The following is a 6,563-nucleotide window of genomic DNA, read 5'->3' as shown; positions in this document are numbered from 1 at the left end:
ATTAGCAGGAGTCGAAACAGCGGCGGTTAAGAAGTTGCATCCTTCCAAACAAATAGAAACTTGCCAATCCATATGGTTAGGTATACCATTAAGTTACAAAGGGTGTACCTGTAAACCAACCTCCTACGACAACAAAATAGGCACAAGGAAAGAGCAATAGACCGAACCAACCTACAAGACCGAACCGGTCCCTCCATAACGAGTCATCCATAATCTCGAAGAAGAAATCATTTGAGTCTTTGGTCAATTTACCAACGACTATAGTGATAGTGGATCTTCCTATTCAACTAACGTGAACTATTTTCGAACACCTCATAGCATTGCAAGGGCCTTCGAGTCTATCATTTCTGTCTGATTTCTACTGTCCCTTCTTCTTTCTTTCTTTCTATCTAATGGGTTTTGAATATCTAAATCCTTTTTTGATTGGTCCATAACCTGACCTAGATCAATATTATTCACTCAATACTGTACTGCTGGTAAAGTAAATTCAAGTCTCGTTCTCCTTCTCCTTTCTATTCTTCGTCACATCGTTGGACCATCAAAGAATATGGAAAATCTTTGGCACATAGATTGATCTTATCCTCTATTATCTGATCTTCTCTGTTTGTTTGGAAAGGGCTCATATGTTGTGACTTGGAATAAGGGTTTCTCTGTGGCGAAAGGGAAATAGCCATCCAATTTTCCTATAGAACGTCTACAACCAAGAGGATTGAATCAGAAATCTCGCCGTATTCCTGTATGTGGGCCAAATCAATATGAAAATGCAATCAAAGGGATCCACTGTTCTAATTTCATCCTTATCGGATTTGAACCGATGACTTATGCCTTACCATGGCGTTACTCTACCACTAAGTGAAAAAGGCCGGCCTATTTGATTCAATTTCTGAATAAGCCACTAGCCCCGCCCAATGAGTTGCATGTATATAATTATTAGAAATGAGAAGAAAGAATGTACATAAATGGATCTTATCCACTCACTCATTCAGGAACTGAAAATGGGATTACTCTGTCTACTGAGTATAGGTAAAATGGTTTATTTATGGATATTGGATTTGATCAATTCATTGTTTCATCATAAGACCGAGCCTAATTCAATTGATGAGCCCCACCCTAACTCAATTCATTTGATTGAGACATGTACACCCACGAATTGAATATGGATCCATTCACCGAATCATTGAGAAAGCAATTAGACTTGGATGGCAAGGACCCCATTTGAAATAACTTGTTGATCCCTATCCCTCTCTTCCCCACTTAGTTCCTACCTCCTTTTCTTTCCTTTTCTTTGTCTTTCTTGGTTGGCTTAGTGTGAGATCGAAATATACCTACCTAACTTTATCTTACCAATGAGTGAATCAATGAGATTAAGTATGAGAAATTGAGTTTCATCCCATTTATAGCATATGGGAAGCCACCAATAACTTCGGGAAGGAAGGGTACTAGCCTTCCAATTATTTCAATCAATAAAAGAATAATCTAGTTAGAATTCTATGGAATAATGATAGACAGAAAAATCCTTACGAATTGCATCATATGAGTCTATTCTATTTATACTTTTCGGATAGTCTGAGTATGATGGCAGTCGGGCAAGTATGCCCCCATTGTCTAGTGGTTCAGGACATCTCTCTTTCAAGGAGGCAGCGGGGATTCGCCTTCGCCTGGGGGGTAAGGAAGTGGATCATGTATTATGAATAAGCTTGGAATGGATTCTTCCCAGGTCAATGCGAGAGCGGTTAATGGGGAGGGACTGTAAATGGCAATATGTCTACGCTGGTTCAAATCCAGCTCGGCCCACTAATTCGCGTATCCCACCATAAAATGATATGTTCCATTTGTCCTTCGCCAGAACTGCTGGATATGAAGGAAGGAATATTAACCCCTCCCTCTTTTTTGATTGATTGCCAGATAGATGGATTAATTATCAATCAATTTGACAATAACGACTATGAATCCATGCTCCTCTTACTAAAGTAACTGTCTCCACGCATATCAATCTATTCCTCGCGTCTCTGTCTGGTAAAATATGCCAATTCGAATCAAAAATCTACATGAAAAGGTTTGAAGGAAATGAAATCAACAACATGTACACTTGATTTCCCCAGGATTGTAGTTCAATCGGTCAGAGCCCTGTCAAGGCGGAAGCTGGGGGGCCCCGTCAGTTAGTCCCGATGGATCCAAATCCAATAAAAACTAATAGGGCAATTTCCATTTCTTCAACGAGTATTGATTGATGGGAGAAAGCCATATGTGCCATATGCGAATTACCGCAATTATTGGTAGCATCATATTCCCGATTCGAATGAATACAATATTGGGTCTAGTTGATTGGCCCGATTTAGCTAATGGAATAGAGTACTATACGTTTCCGGGAAGCACATACACAAAGGGAATTTAGACGATACACAAAAAGAAAGGAGTGACGACAACTATGATCTAACTTTTAGTCTGAAAGCAAGAAAGAAAAATATATACGTTCCGTTCAGGCTCCAATTTTGTGTAACCTCAATTAGTTAGTCAATTCAATTACTAAACTACTTGGAATTAGAAATAATCTATCTCATTCTAATCTCACACTGAACTTTTGATATATACGTCCCACTACTAATGAAAGGAAAAAACATATTAATACAAACGAGGATCCCCATCTATCTCTCTTAGTGAGGGAATTCATCATTTTAGAAAGTTTCCGTTTCGGATTTCATTCTTTTTTTTTAAGAAGATTTGATCAGTACACGAAAAGGGGTGACGTTCGAACCTACCTCCTTTTCCTTTTTAGAATTTCGCAGTGTGTGTTTGCTTGAGTTTGTTTATAAACTAAGGGTAAAGGTAGTCCGTCTGTCTGCTGAGACTGAATCAGCTAATTGCATTGGACAAGAGGGCAGTAGATTATAGAAAAGAAAGAATGCAACGAATGAGAAAGAAAGAAATGACTGAGATGATCTTCCTATCAAAACTAGAAGGATGAGATTATGGAAGTCTCTATTCTCGCATTTATTGCTACTGCCCTGTTCATTCTAGTTCCTACCGCCTTTTAATAGATGTAAAAACAGTCAAAGTGCTGAATCTGAATTTGAATTATAGTAAATTTAATTATATTATTTCACCACTTAAATAAAAATAATTAATAATTAATGTCTAATTTTACCTTAAAATTTGTTACGGAAAATTACTAAAAAGAAATCAAAGAATATTGACTAAAGTAGAATATAGTTGTGCATATATTAATAAATGCTTTCCAAATTTTATGAATAAAACAAACTTAACGTCACCTCAAAAGTGTTACGAGGAAAGTAATAATAGTTATAAAATAACGTATTGTTTTCAGGCCCAAAAAATCTCAACCAGCTTTGGTGCAATCAGTGGGCTTAAACGACACGGTCATATTGTCAATATCATACCCAACCAAAAAATTTGCCATCATACTGTTCCCGATGAGTGCGTCCTTGTCGTCAACACCCATCGCGGTGAAGCAAAAGGACCCATCCGGCATCTTATTGAAAGTCTGAACCGTACTCAATCGCAGATCCACGCCGCCGTCGAAGTGCAAAGTCATCACCAAATCCCCCAAATTATCTTTGTAGCAAAGAGTATCATCGTCAATGGGCTTCGACGGGATATGCCGCCGAACTTCAGCAGCCAATCGTCCGTACAATTCTTTGGGGAGGAGAGTCGGCGGCGTGCCGGTATCGAGAACCGCATTCCCCTTGGCCGGAGGTCCCGACGTACTGTACGAAACGAGGGTTTTTGTGACGGAGATTCCCGTGAGGGTGAGAGAGTAAGATGTCTGGTCGGATGTTCGAACGAGTTGGGCTGTGATGACTCCGGGTCCTTTAACTTCAGAACCCGACCCGATAGAGAGGCTACTTGAGATTCTCGGGTCAGTGTTGTATGGCATCAGACAAAGGGAGAACTTTCTACCGCCGACCGATGGACCTATCTGTGAATATGAAGTTACATTAACTATAAGGTTTTGAACTTTATAGTTATTTAAATAAGATGCTAATAATGTTTTTAAAAATATTAATAATAATTGAAATTGATAATATATATATACTTGAGAAACGAAGGAAATCGCTCCTCTTCCAAATCCGATCAATCCCATTTCATTGGCATTAAACGTTCCACTATTATTATGTCTGCAACCAAACACCACCCCAGGAAACGGCGTCGTCGCTCCAGACCTCGAAGTTACAGCCATTTTTTCACTCGCCAATTCTCCCTGCGTAGATCCGCTTCCATACCCATAGCTTTACTTACACGTGTCGGTGCCGGAGCATGCCGCACCAGACCCCCTCAAATGGCACTGCGGCGACTTGCAAGAAAGGGTTCAAAAGGTTGACGATTTTGAAGGGTCGTAAATCGGATTCGTTTGCTGGTAACATTTCGCACATGGACGACACTGAGCCCAAAATAAATCGCTGCCAGTGTCGAGGATTGCATGCACCTCTGTCGGCGGCGTTCCGATGGCGATTTTCACTATAAATTCGCTGGTTTCCGGCCAAATTTGTGATTTGGCTGCCATCGGCGAAACGTTGCCGGGTGAGAGACGGCGGCGGATGAGTTCCAGCTTGAGACCACCGCCTTTGCCGGAATTAATTGGGATTGGCATTTGAATTAATATTAAGTATTAATTAAATAGTTTAATTAATCATTTAACATTACTTTAATTTGAATTAATAATTAAAATTGATGGTTGAATCAAAATGAAGAAAGTCAAAATGTTGACTTCATTTAATGGAAAAATACATGTTAGTGGAATTTTGAGGTGTCAAAATTTGGTTAACTCAAGCATGCATGCTTGCCACATAATCCCCAAACATTTGAGGGAGAGACCATGGAAGAAGGTATCATAATTTACAACAACGAGTTCCTTATGATGATAGAATTGATCGTAACGTGGGGAGCATCAAATTAAAACTTCCCAAGTTTTATGGCAAAATCGATCCAGAGGAGTACCTTCAATGGGAGAAAACGGTGGAGTCGGTGTTCAACTGTCATAATTTTAGTGATGAAAAGAAGGTACTGTTATGCATTGCTCAATTCAAACAATATGCTCAAATTTGGTGGGATAAATTGATGTCAAGTAGGAGAAGAAATCTTGAAGCACCAATTGATTCATGGGTCGAGTTCAAAGAGTCCATGAGGAAGCGTTTTGTTCCACAATATTTTCACCGGGACATGGCGCAAAAGCTTCAAGCATTGAAACAAGGACGAAAATTTGTGGAGGATTATTACAAGGAGATGGATACATTGATGGATCGACTTGAACTCGATGAGGACATGGAGGCTCTCATGGCACGGTTTCTTAATGGGTTAAACACAGAGATTGCGGACAAGACTAATTTACAGCCTTACATGCTATGCAACGAGCACAAACTTTATGTACATCATGTCTCATTTTAGGCCAAAAAAAATGTTCAGAGAGCATATCATAAGTTTTAAAAACTCCATGGTGTGTCATTAAACCACCTCCATGAGCTTCCCTCACAAGTAGCTCACGAATGGAACAAGATGGTATGCAAAGTTTGCCTTTTCGGAACAAAAATCCATCTAACAACAAGTAATTATCCACAATGAGTCCTTTTTCACAAGATTCAACAAAAGGAGCAAAGAACATGTCATGTTGATACAAATCCTTTATGTGTTCAAAACCCAACAACCTAGCATTCAAAGTTTTCAGGAGGGCATACCTTCGTGATAATGCATCTGCAACAATGTTCTCCTTACCTTGTTTATATTTTATGACATAAGGGAATGTTTCAATAAATTCTAACCACTTACATGTCGTCTGTTGAGTTTATTTTGTACTCTCAAATGCTTTAAACTTTCATGATCTGTATGAATAATGAACTCCTTAGGCCAAAGATAATGTTGCCAGGTTTGCAATGCACGAACCAAAGCATAAAGCTCTTTGTCATAAGTTGGATACCTCAAATATGCACCAGTCAACTTCTCACTAAAGAACATTAAAGATCTTTGATTTTGCATTAATACAACACCTATCCCTACTCCATTAGCATTATGATTTCCTTGTTCCGGAAAATATCTTATCCCCTAGAGGTCAATTTCAAAAGTAGACTCAAAATTAGATAATGCAAGCAAGGGAACAGAACTCAATTTTTCTTTCAAAGTATTAAAAGCAAGTTCTAGATCTTTTTCCCATATAAAGGATACATTTTTCTTAACAAGTTCATTCAAGGGTGAAGCAATTGTACTAAAATTCTTAATAAACCTACGGTAGAAACTTGCAAGACCATGAAAACTTCTTACCTCACTTACATTTTTAGGTGTAGGCCAATCTTTTATAGCCTTCACTTTCTCCTCGTCAACCTCAACACCATTAGATGAAACTACAAACCTAAGAAAGTTAACTTTTTCCATGCAAAAGCTACATTTCTTTAAATTTACGTACAAACATTCGTTTCTTAAAGTAGTCAAAACATTGCGTACATGGGTAATATGATCATCTAAAGATTTAGAGTAAACAAGGATGTCATCAAAATAAACAACCACAAACTTACCTAAGTATTCTCGTAAGACATGGTTCATTAGTCTCATGAATG

The 6,563-nt window shown here is 38.6% G+C and overlaps 1 pseudogene; it reads right to left on the bottom strand.

Moving 5' to 3' along the window:
- Positions 1-3,337: 3,337 nt before the first annotated feature.
- Positions 3,338-4,609, bottom strand: LOC111472619 (annotated as a pseudogene).
- Between the last annotated feature and the right edge of the window lie 1,954 nt (positions 4,610-6,563).

Source organism: Cucurbita maxima, unplaced genomic scaffold, assembly GCF_002738345.1.
Source record: "Cucurbita maxima cultivar Rimu unplaced genomic scaffold, Cmax_1.0 Cma_Scf00080, whole genome shotgun sequence".
NCBI classification, from domain to species: Eukaryota; Viridiplantae; Streptophyta; class Magnoliopsida; order Cucurbitales; family Cucurbitaceae; genus Cucurbita; species Cucurbita maxima.
This window is presented reverse-complemented; position numbering and strand designations above follow the sequence as displayed.